General features: G+C 39.3%; 1 protein-coding gene across 2 annotated transcripts in view; it reads right to left on the bottom strand.

The window, feature by feature from the left end:
* The window catches only part of thrab (thyroid hormone receptor alpha b), a 135,109-nt gene that overhangs the window by 108,829 nt on the left and 7,150 nt on the right, over window positions 1-19,130 (bottom strand). Inside the window, exon 2 of one of the 2 annotated variants that reach the window (XM_081600260.1) lies at window positions 5,465-5,547. The exons of the other annotated variant lie outside the window; for it this stretch is intronic. The gene's annotated coding sequence lies outside the window, so the exon portion shown is untranslated. The remainder of the gene's footprint in view (window positions 1-5,464; window positions 5,548-19,130) is intronic. 2 annotated transcript variants of the gene reach the window in all.

Here is a 19,130-nt window from a genome sequence, read left to right on the forward strand (position 1 = left end):
ATTGACAAAATTGTTGTTTGCAAACTGTGCTTTTAAGTAACCACAAAAAAAAAAAAAAAACTTGAGTTTGAACATAAATGTTATGAAACTGGAAGTGACAACATGCCAGTTGATGCTTCACTCTGAGGCAACACAAGATCACAGCATTATTTCAGTGAACTTTAACATCTTGCAACAAGGAATCAAGGCATCCGTGTGCATAGCACTGTTGGCCTGCAGCAAGAACATCCTGGGTGTTGATAAGGGTCTGCATGGAGTTTGCATGTTGTTCCTGTGTACGGAAGGGATGAGGCTGTGCGCGTGTTCGTCCTGTATGTCTTTGATGGACCAGCAATCTGTCAGTGTACCCCACCTCCATGGAAAAGCGGTTAGGCAATGGATGCGAAGTAGAAGTTATTCATATCAGGATTTAGTGCATTAGAAATTACACAAGAAAAAGTTTTTGCTGCCCTTGCAGGCTTCTTTTTTGTCACACTTAAATGTTTCACATCAATATAATTTATAACATCCGACAAATATAAGCCACACCACATGGTGTTATTAGGATGGCCTGTGGCTGAGCTTAAATGATGATGTAATTAACGCTCCTACAAATTACACTCTCAAGAAGAAAATCCAGAAGTAAAATGTCCAGGCATCAGTTTGTAAATGTAACAAAAAAAAAAAGTTATATTCAAACATTTGTTATTTTTTATAAACCAAGCGGCAGCATTTCAAAAAACAGAACTGAGATATCAGCAATCATTACAAAATGCTGCCAACACCACAGACAATCGCATGTCTCCCGAATGTGGGTTTTGAGGCTTTCCTCCGACACCAAACACATACCCCACCTCTAGGACAGAGGCAGACATGATCACACATGAATTCGTGAAATGACAGAGCCGCGAGACGGCTTTAAAAACAGGAACATTTTGTACTTTGTTGAAAGGAGGCAGAAAACCACTTCCTTCTGTGAATGACAAAGCTGTCCAAGAAACCACACTGTTTCATAAAACAGCACATGCTCCTTTCCTCAGTTGCTCTAGACCAATATTACAGCTACACACCAACAAACTTTACCATGAAAACCTAATGAGCATCCAATCTGCCAAAATCTTCACTTAGAAACGACTTTACCAGATATGGCCAGCCTACCCTTTCTTGAAATGTCATTCTGCAGCATTGTCCGACTGAATCCACCACAACCTTTATTGGCAAGTAAAACTAAATTGGTGCAACTCTTTTCCGTCTGAACAACCGAGATGCTTCAAGACAGCTTATTGGGTTAGTTTATCGATTATCGACAAAAAAAAAAACGTTTAAATGTCACCTCCAGAGAAGGAGACAGCATTCATAAAGAAACATCCACCTGGCTGTTTAGGGTATCTGTTTAAATGTCACACAGTGTCGCTTCCTCACAGCATCATCTGTCATAAAGTTCATCAGCCGTCGAACTCAAAGCACAGGTTACATCGAGAGAAAAAAAAAAAAAAAAAAGCATATGGTGGGAGTACCCAACCAGGTGGTGAGTCTCACTGGCAGAAAACAGAAGCAATTCAGCTCCTGGCTCTGATCCCCCGTTCCTAATACACATTCAAAACATGCAGTTCAAAAGTGATTTATATACAGGTTCAAACATAACGGGCAGCTTGCTTTATGCATTTTGTCGGTGTACACGCTTCAGTTTATGCATATTCGTCTGTTTGATCACATGTGTGTATATATTTGCATTTGCAGCCAGGAATGCGTGCCCAGATGGGCATATGCTCTTCTGTGTTTGTGATCCCGAGCAGGAAGGAGATTTTCCCCAACGGGAATAACAGATGGGCAGGGACAGGCGATCTTTGTGCCACCTGAGGGTTTGATGTGCGTCCGTACGATCTCTCAGTCCGCTGACAGAAGCTGCTTTTATTAGCTTCGCATTTGATCATCAAAACACCACAGAAAATTAAATCTCCACTAACAGTGACAATGAGAACATTCCGACGGCAGCAGATGTCCGAATGTGAGCATCGTTTTTAACTTCCAGACTGGTTGTGCTCAGTTTCTCCTTGGGGGATAGAAGAACCATGAGAGGTTAGAGTATCAAATCTACAGTAAGCGACAGTCAAATCACAGGACCACCAGTGTCAGTATGGGATAAACTAATCAAATTTAGCAAACGAACATAAGAAAAAGCTGATGGTATAGATATGAAGAATTTGAAATGTGAGGTATTTTCTCCAACAACTGACTTTCAAACATCACTAAATAGAATCACTCAACTCCCTGTCATGCCATCTACCCACTCCATCCATCCCTGACCCCACCCACTTGATCATCCAGCCACCAATCAGCCCATCTATTTATAAATCAAACCACTCATTCCATCAACCTACTGCCTATCAACCTACCCATTAAACCATCAATTTTTTTGTCACCCATCGGTCCATTAACCCACCCATCAACACAAACATCAATCCAACTCTCCGTCCATCTATCCACCCAATAACCCACTAATCCATCAATTCATTAGTCAATCCATGCATTTCATCGATCTACTTTTCTACCCATCAGTCATCAACTCACTCCTCCATCCACCCATTAATCCATCCAGCAAGCCAGTGATCCAGCCATCAATCAATCCACCAATTAAACGATCCATCTACCTCCCCATCAATCAGTCTACTCACTCAGTCACGTACTTTGTCCTGTAAGACTTTGAAACCAACATTTTTACTTGGGGTTATAAAATACCGGGAGAACCTCACACCAATCCGTGTCTATTGAGGAATGATAGTTTTTTTGTTAAGCCTCCTACTTAGTGACAGGGAGCCAAGTTTTGTCCATTCAGTGGAAAAGAGGAGTTTTACCATGTCTGGCACATAAAAGTTAAACTGAAACTTTCATCTCTTATCTAAAGTCATCTTCAGCTATTTAAGACTTTGCTTTTAACCCTCGGGACACAGCCAGGTGATGCCAAACACACACTAATTTGGCTTTGGAGTTTCAGGGATGAGCTTCCCAAATCTCTGACTTCAATGCTGTTGAAAGTTTGTGGACCATGACGGAAACCAACGGGTTCAAATAAACTTTACCAGTTCAGCCAAGGAAAGTGGTCTTGTTGGTGCCCACAGAATAATCAAGAGCCACTTAAAAACAAATATTTAACAAGATATAGGTGAATGTCTATATTTAAGATCCACAATAAATTTAAACTTAAGCCTAAATTATGTTTTTTTTAAATACATTGTACTTCTGAACCAAAGTGTATACCAAAAAAAACGATCCGTTTCCAGACCTAAAATTTGCACATCTCAAAATACACTTACTCATATTTGCTCGCACAAACTAAAATAATCTCTTCCAGCTCACTGAAAGCATAAAAGAAGAAGAAAAATAGGTTCCCTCCAAAATTAGTTGCTTCTAAAAACAAGCGTCACTCTTCAGCATCACTCAGCGGCTGTCTGAACTGTGGGTTTTTTTTGTTTTTTTTACCCACTGAACATAACCGAGTTCTAAATCTCTGGGAAAACAATCACAGTAATCACATCACATCAGTTCCAGCTGCCAGAATCTGTCAGTTAATCTTTAAATTACATCCAAACAATCATTCCAGTCAGTAAACCAACAGCTCAGAGGACCAGCTCTGGACTTTCTGCCCCATCCTGTAGACATGTTGGGAATATTTATTCTGCTGCAAACTCAAAGTCCAAACATAATGATGCAAAGTCCAGAGCAAACAAAGAACATGACAACAGAAACAAACAAAACAAAAAAAGAAGCATGCTTCTTGAATGTTGCAATATAACATATTGGAAAACTAAGTGAGGAAGTTGACGATAGCATGTGGCTAATAAAGATGACAAAGCTGAGAAGTTCAACAATTTGCAAGATAACGCTCTTGAGTAATCTTGGCGATTGCAGCGAATGCTGATCTGGGAAATATGTGGAGTGGCCAGGTGCCAGCAGACTAACCAGAGAAGAACCTGTTCCTCTCACGGTGTACTCTCAGAGTCCTGTCAACACCCAACGATCTCTCTCTCCCTTCAACACCATAAAAAGGTTGGATAATTCAGCAGACACTTAATAAAGAGCCAAGGCAACATTTTTTTTTTCCAGAAAACAAAGAGCATGCAATTATAGGAGGGAACAATGAAGTACAGTCATGATTTGTAAATCCTCTTTCTTTTCTAGTTTGCTACATATCAGGATGTAATGAAAATCCAATCTGAAGTGAACAAAAACACTGGGAAAAAAAGTCATTTATTGGTAAATAACCATTAACCTATAATGGAATCACTCTGTGTGCAACAAAACTAATGTACACCCCATGTTTCAACAACCAGTAGAGGCACTTATCCAGCTTCTTGGGTTTTTTACAATTTCTCTTAGAACTGCTCAATCTGAATTTTGCTAAAACATCCATCTGGGAGTAGTGACAAGTGTCAGTGTTAATCATTTTTAAATAATATTTTAATTTTTTTTTTAATGGACAACTGTGTAATCCTTCCTAGTGGAAGGCCAGCAAGAGTTGTTCTGTAAGATCCTTACTGGTGCCTTTACACTTCGTCAACGTAAATGTGATCTAGGGCTGGTCATTCTTACTGATGGTCAGAAAATTTTGTGCGTTTAATTTGCAGTATCATTAATTTTTAATCCTTTGTAATATCAGAATTCCCACAGCATGATGGTGCCACAAATTTGAGTTACATAAGGGTTCTGCATTCATAAAGCTTTTGCCTCACAAAGTACTTTACATGTAAGCTGAAAAAGTTAAGTTTACGCACATCACTTTTCAGACTTTCATTTATAAAAACTTTTGCAAACGATGCATCGTTTTCCTTCTTCACAATCACGTTCTAGATGAGCGAGTCTCTCACATTAAATCCTGATAAAATGTGTTGAAATGTGTGGCGGTGATCTGACAAAATGTGTTAAATGTTTTTGCAAGACAAGAAATCTTCCACAAGTTTCCTGCTTGGCTTTGTTTTCATTAATAATTTCATGTTTGATGTCACTTCCTACTATAAGAAGTTACGGAATTTTACTATAATCAAAATGATTGTTACATTATTATTAAGTAACCCTAGATTCCCACAGAGAGGGTGTAGGTTGGACTTCTAACCAGCATTGATTTTTTGGGCTATTGCAGGATTTTTAAAAAAATTTTTTTTGGAGTAAACTTTCCCTGAATTATTCATAGCACATTTATGCTTTTCATGTCATTCAAACAAAAAGAAAGATGAAGATGCCACATGCAGAGTGCATCACATTTGATTGTAGGTTTTTAATGTAAACACAGCACCTTCAAAAATAAAAAATAGAAATAGCTGCAGCCCCGCCCGTGCCCGTTCACCTTTTGGTAAACTATCGCTGCAACTCCCACATTACAATGATCTGTGTTCACTCTAATGCATCTGCAGGAAAGTGGAGAATAATTTGCTTAACAGCGACTTCTTCAGCCTTAATAATCATCCAGGACAATGAAAACACTTCTCACCTTGGCTGCCAACTGCCTTCACTTCAGAGCTGCTCCTCTATTTTCGATCAGAGCCTTCATTCCAGGTAACGTCTCTGCAAACTCTGCGAAAAGAAACAAGCAGTCCGTTTCAGCCCCGTATATCTGCACCATCTGAAGCAGAATCTAGTCGGACGGTTCAGTCTAGAGGGAGTTACAGGGTGAGACCTATGAGGAAGCAGTTCCCCGAATGCTGCAGATAGCCAGGGCACTGTGAAGTCCACATGGCCACTGATGCATGCATGTGCCAAGCCAGGGATGACATGGGAGGAGTTCAGTCCCAGTGAGAGGCGCAGGGTTCTTCTGTCCATGAAAAGCAATGGTAGATTTTCATGTCACCAGCTTAGAGCTAAAAGGATTAGCAATCTAATCCTTTAACGAAACAACGCGGACAAACCGAGGAATCAAAGGGAGTTGATGGCATGACTTTAAAATGGTCAACACTGTGCACATGCTGGGTATCTGGGAAGGAATTCCCCCTTTGGTATTCCCTTAATCTGCTCTTTGGCTGTTTTACTTTGGGGTGGGGGGGAAAGGAGAAAGAGCCACAGGACTCCTCAACTCAGATGGAAGAATCTGTCTGTTACACATTTGTTGTGTACTTCACAAAATCTGGCTTTAGCTGACAAGCGGCACCTTTAAAATAATAAGCTCGATGCCACAATCCATGCTACAGAAAATACAAAACCAAACGTCTTCGGGCAGCTGTAAGCTGTCATTTCGGAATGTTTCCAAAAAATGCTTATACAATAGCTTTTGTCAGATCAAATTTACTGTTCTCCTTCACAATAAAACACGTGTTCACACAATCTCAGCTGCAAAAGGGAGTAATTACCAAATATCATTAACATGCACATCTTCATATCTAACTGCACAAATAGTGCATGAATGCAAGCTCAATATTCAGGCACAGTGAGCAAATATTTCGTTTGTCTTTTTCATCTTTAAACAACAGCTTTGGTCTTAATATACAATCATTTAATACAATTTTATTTTGTGTTCAATTATTTATTTATGTTTATTTTTTACAGTGAACAGAACCGATTCTGCTTCTTTGCGATGGATCTCAAATTGATCTGGCAAAGACGAATTGAATTATCTCACATCTGTTCCTTTTCTGGGCTACAATGCACTCTCAGATGAGCACATTGGTAATTCGACAGGCAGTAGGAATATGGTTCATGGGAGTATGTATAACTGCATTGCACGTGTGTTATTTTTCTCATGGTAATCTTGAAAATGGTAGTAAAATGCTTTCATGTGCATGAATGAAAAAAAAAAAAAAAAAGCAAACCAAATAGCAGCGGTCTGTAAATATTCACGCAGTCGTGGAGTCATTTATTAAACAAAATGTAGTCGGGGACTCTCCTTATCGTGTACGTCCCTGGTTTCTGTGTCCAAGCAGGTAATGCATTTAAATGGCTCACTCAACTCAGATGTAAAAGGTCTGACCCTAGCTTTCAGCTGTTTAACCTCTGCCTCACAACAAGCCTGCTGGGACATTTGCATTCAGTGCTAAACGGGGCTGCAAAACAAGGGACAGAAGTAACATAATGTTCAACTAACAGAAGATGGAAGATACATTTTGCATTCTTAAACGCACGATCATTAATTCAAGAAAAGATGGATGGAGAGATGGGTAGATGGATGGATGGCCAGGGACCGGGTATAAATTATTTCATTTTTATTTTCCAGACAGGACAATACAAATCAGGAAACCCGCACAGGGTGTTAATATATTTCCAGCACACAGTCTGTCACTTCGGATGCTTGGCTTTTCATGCCAAAGACATCTCGTAAATTCACAAAATACAAAGAAAAGACACCAGTATGGTCCAAAATTCATACAGCGATGATCTCGCTATTCTAAAAGTGTCTTTTCTAGCAGTAATCAGTTATAGGCGACATTGCCATATCTGAATCAGATGACATTTAGCCTGACAGCTTCGCAGCACCGACACCTTTTCCCAATGACTTCTCCAGCCAAACACAATCCTATCTTGGTACGAAGAGATAAAGAAATAATTCTTCTCGACAAATATATCTCTGTGTCAAAAGAGACACGAGAAAGAATTGGCGTCCTTTAGGAGTTAAGACTTCACAAGCAAAACTGAGCAGATGGAAGTTGTTTTCTTTCTCTTGTTTTAGCATTTGATACTGGTCATGTTTTTCTTTTCTATATTGTTCAATAATACACAACAGTTCTTATAAAAGATACATGGACAAATGTGGCGATTTGAGATCAATATTTGACTGTTTGGCCTTGGTTAAAAACAGCTTTTGAGAAGAAAAGCCAATGCAGCAAATTACCCAGAATGCACTGTAATGAAATATGGTTGTAGCAGCATCATGCTCTTTTGTGGAGGGCAATGAAAGAAGACGACTTTAGGGCAGCCAATATTTCACTTTAGCAAGGACGCCTGGTAATGGCGAAAACACTGCAACAATATTGCTATACTTTTTAAGACAACAAGAAAAAAACGCATTCATTTTCAAATAAGTAATTCCCTTTTGACTGTTAAGTCAAGATAAAAATCTTAATTATTACAATTCAAAACCAAACTGACCTCTCAGGTACAGAAAGTGCTAAATATTTCTTGCATTGCAGGTAATAAGCATCTTTAATTTTCAACATAATGAGGCATAAAAAGGACATTGTCTTCCTCAGTGATCCTTCACTTTAAAATCCATTCCTGCGGAATTGGTCAAAGGTGGGCCGTTACAATCCGGATCATTAAATCGAAGATATTGAGGTTTAGTCTGCCATGTGACCTTCGGCTGCGTCTCTGAGAGAATTGCTCATTTGCTCACACGCCGTTACATTCTACGGCAAGTCAATGTGGACATGCATCTTATTACCCGGTTAATCCATATGCTAAACCAGCTCCTGGCCACCCAGAAGAGGATAAATATGTAACCACACAAGTAGCGCCAACAGAAATGCTGTCGGTCTTTAATGTGGGCACGTCAAAGCTACAATGTGTGTTTTGTTTAGGCTAAATGCACAGTTGTATAACGCAAGAAGGCAAACAAGTAATACCGGAAGTACTCAAAATGTGGGTAAGCGCATGATTACCTCAGATCAGTCTCCTGAGAATATCTTTAGAAAAGTTTCAGTTTTTTCTAAATATACAAGGATAAGTTTCACCATTAATGTATGACAGACAGATAGAAATGAAAGTTTGACACACTAAAAATACTTAAAGGCATGAGGGAGGGAAGGAGAGGAAAGAAGGAAGGGTAAAACATTTGGATGGGATAGGAAATGAAATCTAGATATGTAAACTTTTCCCCCATTATTATTATTTTGTTTTGCCATGTTACGTCAAACCTGGAGAATACTTAAATTAAATTCAATACCTTTCCATATTGGGAATATTGTAATATAAAAAAATAAAAAAAAAAGAAGTATCCCACAGTTATGAATGGGCCAGTTGTCCATTTAAGACATGCTGCAGTTTTCATAGCTTGTGGTTTGTAAACCCCTAAAACTTTACCATTGCACCTTTCCCGTGGTTACGTTATTTTTAATGAGATGCCAAATACAGTGCATGTATTTCTGTTGAGGGCGAATGGGAAGTAAAGATGTTCTTTCCGCTACCCTCCCTGCTGCTACAAGCTTAAAGTCAGTTGTGTACGATAGCTAAATGAGGGCAATTCCAAAAACCTCTCATTAGAAAAAGAAAAAAACTGAACTGTGTCTAGAACCCTTTGCTAATTAAAACAAGGCTTTACCACAATCTCTAGGTTCACAACAACAGCTATGATTGTCTCATGTTTTCTGTAAAGGCCGTTGATGGAATGGCCTTTGTCAGTATTTAATCTTCTTTAATGTAAAAAAAAACAAAAAAAATCAGTCATGTCCATAGTCATTTTCAGCACATGTACAACATTTCACAACAGAATATTAGATGTGGAATGAACTAATCCTACATGGGAAGCCTCAGACAAAAAAAAAACTACATGGATGGATGGGTAGTTATAATTTCCAAATTTATCCAGATCTAAAAACGGAAACGAAAAAAAAATTTAAAAAAATAAATAAAAAAAACTTTCTAGACTTTATTGAGAGCTAGTGCGAACTCCGATGTGCACAGAAAAGCCAAAATAGATCCATGTTTTAATGAGTTTTTTCAGTTGATTGGTTGACTTTGATGGATGTATTTAAACTCTTTGCCTCAATCCAGTGTGGATGAAATGTCCCTTAAAAGCTTCCCATACCTCTCTACCAGCTACATGATCTACTATACAAACAAACAAAAACAAAAAAAATTTCCCCAAAATGCATTTCAGTAAAGGTCCAGAGGCATTATAGCATCAGGAGGTACTGGTACCAATTTGTGCAGTTGACTCATAGTTTTAAAAGGGAACAGAGCTAAATGAGCTTGCCAATAAGGCACCAACCAAACCGCAAACTGTAAAGGCACTACACTGAAGTAACGGTAAAAAAAAAAAAAAAAAAGACTTTGCTTGATGTGATTATACAACAAATTTCATAGACAGAATTCCTGAATTAAACCGTGGAGTAATCTCGTTACAACATAAACACAAACACACTTTACAGCTTCCTCTCTCCTGTGGGTTTACAGCAGAACGAAGTCAGAGGGGACTCAGGCTGCCATGCCTACGACCAAAACCCTCCAACAGAAGCCTGCTGGGGGCTCTCCATGCCAAAGGAAATCCTTAAAGAGGAAATGTTCTAGGCTCTTTGACACTTCACCAAACCACCATTGGAATCACCTCCATATGTTTGCATATTATGCAAATCACACTGCGTTTGCTTTAGTGCAAGAGCCTGCTCTCTGCCCAACTCTAGATTTTACAGTGAGGCGTTGAACTAAAGCGTCTCAAAACATTTTTTTACTTTGTAACATATGGGTCCGACACGTAGCCCATTAGCACTAATTCCAGTTCTAATCCAATTGTATTTTTCTCCTTGGCTCCGTGTAGGAAAGGTAATTTCCATGTGGAATTAATACGGACAGCTTTACTTGTAGAACGGTGATGTTGCCTTAGCTGTTACGTGTGGCCTTGCTCACATACAAACACTCTCACTCGGTGCTGTAACAGAGCCAGGGTGGAGATTGATCAGCTGGGCCGAGTCCAAATTAAAGCTCGCCTTCTGCAGACATGCCAAGCATGCCAAGATAATTTTCTCCTCTTTTCCCACTTTTTCCCCCCAGTCAAAGTGGAGACTAGAAAAACATCCACGCTAATCTAAGGTCAGAAAGAGGGAGGGAGGGAAATAGATGCAAGCTTTCTTGTCTCGACGCTCTTTGGAAAAACAAAAGGAAATGCATGCCTCTCAGATGTCTGACCCATTTTCTGCTCAAAACTTTCTCTCTTCAACTCCTCTCTAATTCTCCCCACCACCTCTAATCTACAGTAAGAACGATCTCAGACTTTTTCACTTAAGCTGCACTCATGCATTTCAATCCAATGCAGTGCCACAAGACTGAAATTTACAGAGTGAAAACTGCTAAACACCAGCATGCCAGCCTGAGAAAGAATACGCCGCTAAATGGCAATAAGTGGAGCAAGAAAACACACCCTGCTGGGCCTGGCTACCAGCTGTTTTGAATTCTCTCTGGGCTTTTTATGGGCACTGTGCAAACCAGACACATGCACTGTATGTGTGCATCTGCATGCCTAATGAGAAGCCTGTGCTCCAATAGTCAGCTCCGTAATCAATAATTTAAGCCCCAGCAAAAGCACTGCTGTGAAATACTAATAATAAAACCCGTTAATGCATTCTTATCTGAACGTAAAACACTTAGGCATTCTTTTTTCTGTTTCGCCATATATTAATTTTTAGAATTTGGGTTAGAGGTTTCAGTGTGCATACAGCTGCTTGGCCATACATTATATGACCAGTAGGAACATAATACCACACTTTAAACTTTGGACTTATTTTATGAATGTTGCCAGTCTGAGCAATAATGAGGAGAAAGTTTCTTGCAGCTAAATATTTCCACGTTACACATGTTTGAAAAAGGGTGGTGGAATATGACAGTTCGGAGTTGTTTACGCCTCAATCCTTCCAAGAAAGAGTCGAGTTTTCCACAGGAGAGCTGCGTTGCGTCACTCCACATGTCTGTTGCATTGTAGTGCATGTTTGAACAGCCAGGAGTTTTCTTTGAAGATAAGGCTGCAAGTGTAGCAAAGAAACGAACATAGAGGGAAAAAAAAGGAACTGCAAATGGCACCTATGATGTAATCTGAACTTTTTTTTTTTTTTTTACACATTCAGTCACATTGAAATGGCAAAATTTTACTCTTTTTATTTGGATAAAGTAGTTCATAGCTGCCCCAGTAAAAGTCAAAATTTTTGTATAAACTGAAATCTAAATTTAAAAACATATGTTGCTCCTTCTTCCACATGGTTGCTGCATCTTCTACATGCTGTGGATCGCTACAGTTACTCCAGTTAACCCAAGTTTCTTGGCGTCTTCCCTTAATAATGCGCCCGGTCCGTTTTTGTGGGAGCATTTCCAGCTCAGCTTTCAAAACAGTACGACTGCGAGCAGTCATACTGTTTACATTTTCAGATTACTGACTGAACAGTGCAACAATGCTGGTCAGAACAAGAGGAGAAATTGCAGCATTTAGCGGAATCCTGCCAGAACGCAAGTGTTTTGAAATGCAATTTTTGGTTCAAAGTGGTTATTTTCCATAGCGGTGATTTACAAGCTGACTGGCCTCCCCACAGACGTCTTTTAAACCACACCTCATCCTCCCACCATGACGGGGTCCTGGTTTACTGTTCCTAACTTCATCCTCCTCAATACATAATTCACCCAAAAAAATATTCATTTAGGAACCCGACTTGGAACAGTAGACGATTTGAATTCAGTGTCGCAAATATAAGGTCGTGATTCTTCGGCAGCTTTCAGCGGCATTCTTGGCAGCTATGTCCTTGCACTTTTTTTATTTTCACATATTTCTTGAAACGAAAATAACTTTTGGGAGCCAACTAAACAACAGAAAAGGAAAATCTGTAGAAATTGTATGTATATCCACACACACAGACCATTAGGGATTTTTAAATGATGCTCAGCTAGGCAGTAGTTGTGCACAAGTTTCAGCTTAAGCAACACATACAGGGAGGAAAGTGAAAGAGTGTATCTGGGTTCCCCTTCCATCAGCCAACACTTGACACAAACACACGCACAGGAAAAACAAGTGGATCTAATGGACTGTGAACTATGTATTTTCAGTGCAAACACTTGATAAGACACAAACAGTCCGGCTCGTTTCCAGTCGTCTGCTTTTGGCACGCTCACACTGCAGGGTCATGTCTGCTGCTGACTCTGGGACTGCAGATGTGGAATTAGGGAAGGGTCTGTCACTGTGAGGGCTCCAGCAGGACTTCAGCCAGCATGGACGCGGGTCAGGCACCCTGGCCAGAGAACACAAACTCCAATCTGAGCCTCCTTTCAGCCTCATCGTTCAAGCCAGGCAGTTGTACAGCAAAACACTCTGATAGCTCCCTTCCACACCCCTGTCAAGTGTGTTCCTGAATGGGTTTCTGATCAGTCAATTGCTGCTATAAAGGTAGGAAATGCCAAGCTTTGGATTAGAGTTCAGTTTACACTGAATTATTGAAAGGAAAAACAAGATTTTTGAGTTTCCATGGCAGTGGGTGTGTTGACTCATTCTATTTCAACAGCGCACAACATGGTGTCAGACTGCTGGCATCTCACTGCCAGGTGGCCGTGGCCTACTGTCTTTTCTTCCAAAGACTCCAGGTCTCCCGAGACACAAGAGGATGTCGCTGTCAGCGTCGACTCCCAGAGGAACATTACACTGCAAGGTGAAGCTCCACAAATAACTTCCTCTGTTTCCCGAACAGATCGCCCAGTCTCTCTTACCTCCCTATTGTGGCTTCTACATTATTACTTCTTTTTGTATTTAAAGATAAATGTTTTATTCCAGGTATGATTAGATGAAGAGATCATATTTCTCTAATTTCAGGTGTACTTTTCATAAGGTTCCTGTTAAATCCTGAGTAGAATTTAAAATTGAGGCTCTGTGATTTCCATTTCCTTCCACAGTCCCATAAAAAAGTTTCAGCTTCCCTGGAAAGCTGCGGTATTTCGTTCTATATGTTTTTCTGGTTACATAGAAAGTACACCTGGCCCAGTGCTCTTAACGTTCAAGGAAATTACAAAAATGAAGCACACCATAGACGTTACACATGAAAGAAAAATGCATTTGTAAAAGGGTAGTGGTGAGTCAAATTTAACATGACGAGACATGAGCTAAAAAAAAAACAAAAAAGAAACAGCTGCTCTCATGAGTTACTTGTGGTGTGAAAAGATTTGTCAATAAGCTTCTGTGCAAGTGTGAGACAATCGTGTGCAGCTCGCTCACATCTCCGTGTCCAGCGCTCACCGAGGCCAAAAGCACCTCAAGGCGATAGTGCGCACTTATCACACGCTGGAGGCCCCCTGTTTGAATATTGAGTTTCTGGCCCAGCCACATTCAGGGAAACACGAGCCCGTCTCCGAGATCAAATGCTCAAATGCGGTACAGAAATACAGGGCGCGCTCCTCAAACGTGTCAAGATATACCGCTCACACATGTATGTGCCCAACAGATCCGTGTCGACACGTATAGGGTTCCTGAATGATAATACCTGCAGGAAACTGAATGGTTTGGACTTTCCAATAATATAAGGCGACTGGCAGGAGTTGAGACAACTCGTGTGAGGAATGTGTCCGTCTGCCAGATCAGCAAGTCTCCGAGATCTTTTGCAAATGCGTGCACACGTGCACAAGGAAAGGCGCGCACCAACGCCTCTGGGAGCTTGGCATCAACTTTGCATTCTGGACCTCCCACTGTGGTGCCCTCCATCCCACTAAACTTCACAAGCAACAGGTATGGATAGAAACATGTTTTCTGGGTTTATGGTAACCAGTGCTTTATCCCCCCCAAAGATCAACTAGTATTAAAATGCTGATTTGAATTGTTACAAGTTTTAATCAACCAGCAGCCCTCTTCCTCAGATTTTTTTTTTGCTTTTTTGAAAAGCAATTTGTCAAAGTGATTTAAGTACAACTTTCATCAACAACCAAATATAGGAAGCCAATAATTAAAACAAGCATGCCATACAGAATTTAATTATTTATCGTGGCGAAGGATGTTGTATGCCAAATATCAGGGAAGCTGGTCATAGTTGATAGCCAGACAGAGCTAAAGCAATTCATACATCAATGAAAATCAATGTGTTACAATGGCCTAGTCAAACTCCAGAGCTAAAGTCAGTTGAACATCTTTGACAAGATGTAAAAATGTATATTTGCAGCTCTCGATCCAATCTAACTGAGCTTGAGCTGTGTGCCAATGGCCATGGACGAAAATGTCCGTGTTGATGTGCAAGGCTGTTAAGAGTGTCGTCATAAGTTATTGATGAGGGCTGCTGAGAACGACTTCATCTACAATTCATCCAAACTACTCCCTGCAGAAAGAAAGCACTAAGCATCATACAGGATCCAAGTTATCCAGCACATAAACCACTTTCTGTTTCATCTCCTTCAGGAATGCCCCCAAACCTTAAATCTCAGAGTCCATTCTTACCCAACTGAACTCTGACTCAGAAACACACGTTTTATGTAATCATGCATTTTACTACTGGCTGCATGGTTGAGCAGTGGTTAGCACTGTGGCCTTGCAGCAAGAGCTTTCCAGGTTCAAATCCTGGTCTCGAATCTTTCTGTACGAAGGTTGACAGTTTTCATGCGTGGATTTTCACTGGGGACTCGAGTTTGTCCAATGGTTTGAAAGTATGACTAATTTCTTGCTCCATGTAAATTGCCCATAGGTAGGTATTTGAATATGATAACCTGATTATTAATCAACCTAATCCATGTCACAAAGTAATTATCCTATAAATTAAATCATGGGCTGAAGCTGAATTCAAATTTGCAATCTGCACCCAACTACTGCTTCACCACTAGTATCAAGATATCACTCAAATAGCGTTGCCTTTTGAGGAGATCGCAAAAAGCAACACATCTAAATAAATTAGGATAAGAAACAAAGTCACTTGCACCTATCGTCATGGATGAAAACATTAAAAGAGTGGCGAATCTCCCCAGAATTGGTCAATCTACCAAGATTTCTCAAATGTGCATGAAGGAGTCATCCAGGCAGATATTAAAGAACCTCTAAAGTACCGCAGGCGCCAGTTGTCTCAGATAAGATCAGAGTTCATAATTCAAAGATAAGAAGGAGACCAGGCAAGAAAGTTATCCACCATAGAGTTCTAAGGTCAAAAACTTGCTCACAAAAACAAAACAAAAAAAAGAGGATAATGGCCCATTTTATATTTACCCAAACACACCTTAGTCACACATAGAAGTTATTAAAAAAAAATTCTACGAGTACACGAGTAGTGGAATTTAGACTTACAGCCATGTTTTCCCTGTCTTCCTCAGTTGATGAACAAAGGCTACTAGTGCCATGGAAAAAATAACAAGTCCAAGATCTCTCACTTTATCAGTAACTAAAGCTAAATTTTTCATAACAAGCTGCTGTTTTTCAGTCCTCATTTGACACACGCAACATGCGAAACTGACACAACATCATAAATTGAGCACCGTAGTAACTGTGCCGTCTTTGCATTTCACACTGGGCTATCCTACTTCTGTGATATTCTCAGATGAAACCGTGTGATGTTGTGGTATTTCAAAGTACTTCCTTTTACTTCGACAGCACCTGTATATGGTGAGACACTTTTCAAAGCCATGGTGCAAAGGCTGATGTGCACCATGACTTGGATTTGCCTTGTGTGTTCACTGTAAACTTGTCTTGCTGCTCCACTTATGTGCACTTGTGGTTTCCTTCCTCAGCATTCTTGAAAATTAGATCATGAATAAACATTAGGATAATCGAGTTTTGAGGTTTGGTAATCATGTCTGCACCTCAATGCAACAACAAAAAAAAAAAAAAGCTACCAGGTGTAAGGATTCAGGGGAAATTATTTCCCCTCCACCCCATAGGGAGAGATTGGTTTGGAAAGCTTTTTTCCCCCTCTAAAATTATTACCTTAAAATTAAAATTATAATACATAAGTATTTAACTCATATTTGAGTTTAAAATGCATTTTATGATCTGAAACATTAAAGTATCTACTTGATTTAAAAAAACAACTTAGAAATCAAGACTTTTACCATCTAAAAATGAGCGTGATTTAAATAAACAACAGGTTACAGATTTACATCTGTAATCCGTATCAAGATATCCCTGCAGAAAGAAAGCACTAAGCATCATACAGGATGATCATTTCTATTGTCTATACTGACAATAGAAATGAAGGGAGATAAACCACAGGCATTCTTATAATAAACTGAAAGGTGACTCACTTTTGCTTCCTGTTGTCAAAGCATCCTCCCTGCAACCTATACCACACCCACCTGCAGTTGTAATTTAATGACAAACAAATTTCTCATTATTTTTTTACTACAAGCCGCCTGAATAAAGCCTCTGCTCTGAGGAACCCACTCAGAGACCTTGGAGTTGGTAATTTCATTAACAAATGCAATTTTCTGGGCTCAGCTTGTGTCTGACTTCATTTTCTGTCAAACACAATTTGCTCTATATAAGCAGAGAGAGTAAAGTAACCACCGCTGGTGCACATGCCTCCATCTGAAAGGTTTGGAAATATGATGTTGAGGGGTGAGGGGCAGAGGTGGGAGGGGATCACAAAAGTTTCCTCAAACAAAAAAATGCTTGGTGTGCACTAACAGAGAGGCCCGGGTCACCATGGAGTCATGCTTCAAGGCAACCCAACTAAACTCAGCTGATCTTTGACCCCACTGGTAGTCATAACATAAACCAACGTCTAATTCCTCAACCAGGGAAACATCTCGCACGCATACACATTAAGAAGGGGAAAAGTCTCAGACTGTAAAAAACAGACGTGGCACTGAGATCGGGAGGGGTTAGACTCCAGCTCGGGTAGCAGCCTGCTGTATATTATAAAGAGATCTGCACCGAAAGCAAAAGAAAAACTCGTCGTTGCTGAACGTAGTGAAACTGGAAGTCAATTAATTATTTCAATGTCATTTTAATAATCAAACTGGAAGTGAAAGCAGTATAACAATAATGGAGATTAACTGATTCTATACAGCTTTGATAAACTCAGATTTTTTTTTCCTCCCGAAATATTAAAAATACGAGAATAAGACGCGGAATTTTTAGTTATTTTTTTAATAATTATTCTCATTTAGTGTTAAATACTAATTTCTTTGCCTAATTTATTGCATTGATTAGCCCACTGAATTAAATCAAAACATACCGAATCATGGCTGATGGAAAATCAGGTCACATTAAATCAGCGTTTGCGGCTCGTGTTTTACTTTAATTTAAATTTTTAAAACAAAAAAACACAAAAAAAATTGTTTCTAAAAGGTTTTTATACAATCTCATACATATTCATACTCATTTCCCACGCAAAAAATAAATAAATAAATAAATAAATAAATGTCCCATTTCAGATCGTATTATAATACCGGGGTGAATTATTAATGCGAACAAATCATATTGAGGTTTATGGTAATATCTGTCCCAGAAGACTTCTGGTGTAGAACAGCTTCATCCACTGCACCGCGCAGTTTCCTTATAGAAAACCTGAATGTTTCCAATCAAACCACCAACTGTGGCACCAGAACACTTCTTTGGGTCGTTCCCACCACACAAGTATTTTAAGTGCTCGATGTAACCAGTGGGTTAAAACCACAATCCTGACACAAGATTATAATAATAACAAAAAAAAAAAAAAAACAGTGGATCAAAGAGGGATTTCCAAAGCTTTCCAAACCAACTGGGCAGTGGAACAGGTCCATTCAGAGTCCCTCAAGTGTGACAGATTACAAAATCAGGAGAAATAAGAATGCAGCTTTTCTTCTCCGTAGGAAACGCATTCAGCTTCTAATTCAGGGGTTGAAGGGAATTCAAGCAACAGTAGCTTTAAGGGGAAATCGAATCTCCTTTTTTTTTCCCAAAACGAGGGTAAGCCGGGTTAGTTGCTATTCAGCTATACAGTGGGACAGCAGCAATGCAACAGCATTAAACTCCCTATTAGGATAATCTCTTCAAAGTAATCTATTCTTTTTGCTTTTATGCACTAATATAAGGCCGAACGTAGCCTCCACAGAACCGCTCAAGTGCAACATTTTGGTGTTTTGATTATAAACCTGCTTCTTTTTTTTTTTGAGCAAATACATAAAGTTGTCTATTTTATCTGAATACGTCAGATGAATAAAGTACAAAATAGCATAGAAGTATAATATAGCAGCATATAAGTAACATAATTCACCCATAAATCAGTTTTTATTTCTCTGTCAGTTTTGTTTTGCATGAATAATGCACCAATTTATAAACCTTTTAATATCTTTAGAAATCAACACACGAATGTCATGTTCCTAATTTTTTTTTTTTTTTTTTTGCAAACGATAAGCTTGATAAACTTGATGATTCCAGCTACATTCAGAGAAATATAATACATTTTTCTATAAATTACTAACGAAACAAATTTTACAGGAGAGGAAAAAAAACTCTGAACTAGTGCAAGCATATAAAAAGGCTATACTAGTCTTCAAAAATGTCAGGCTTTTATCATGTGAGAAGATGAAATACTCAAATC

The sequence above is a fragment of the Poecilia reticulata genome, chromosome 19, assembly GCF_904066995.2.
Source record: "Poecilia reticulata chromosome 19, P_reticulata-male-v2, whole genome shotgun sequence".
Lineage (NCBI taxonomy): Eukaryota > Metazoa > Chordata > Actinopteri > Cyprinodontiformes > Poeciliidae > Poecilia > Poecilia reticulata.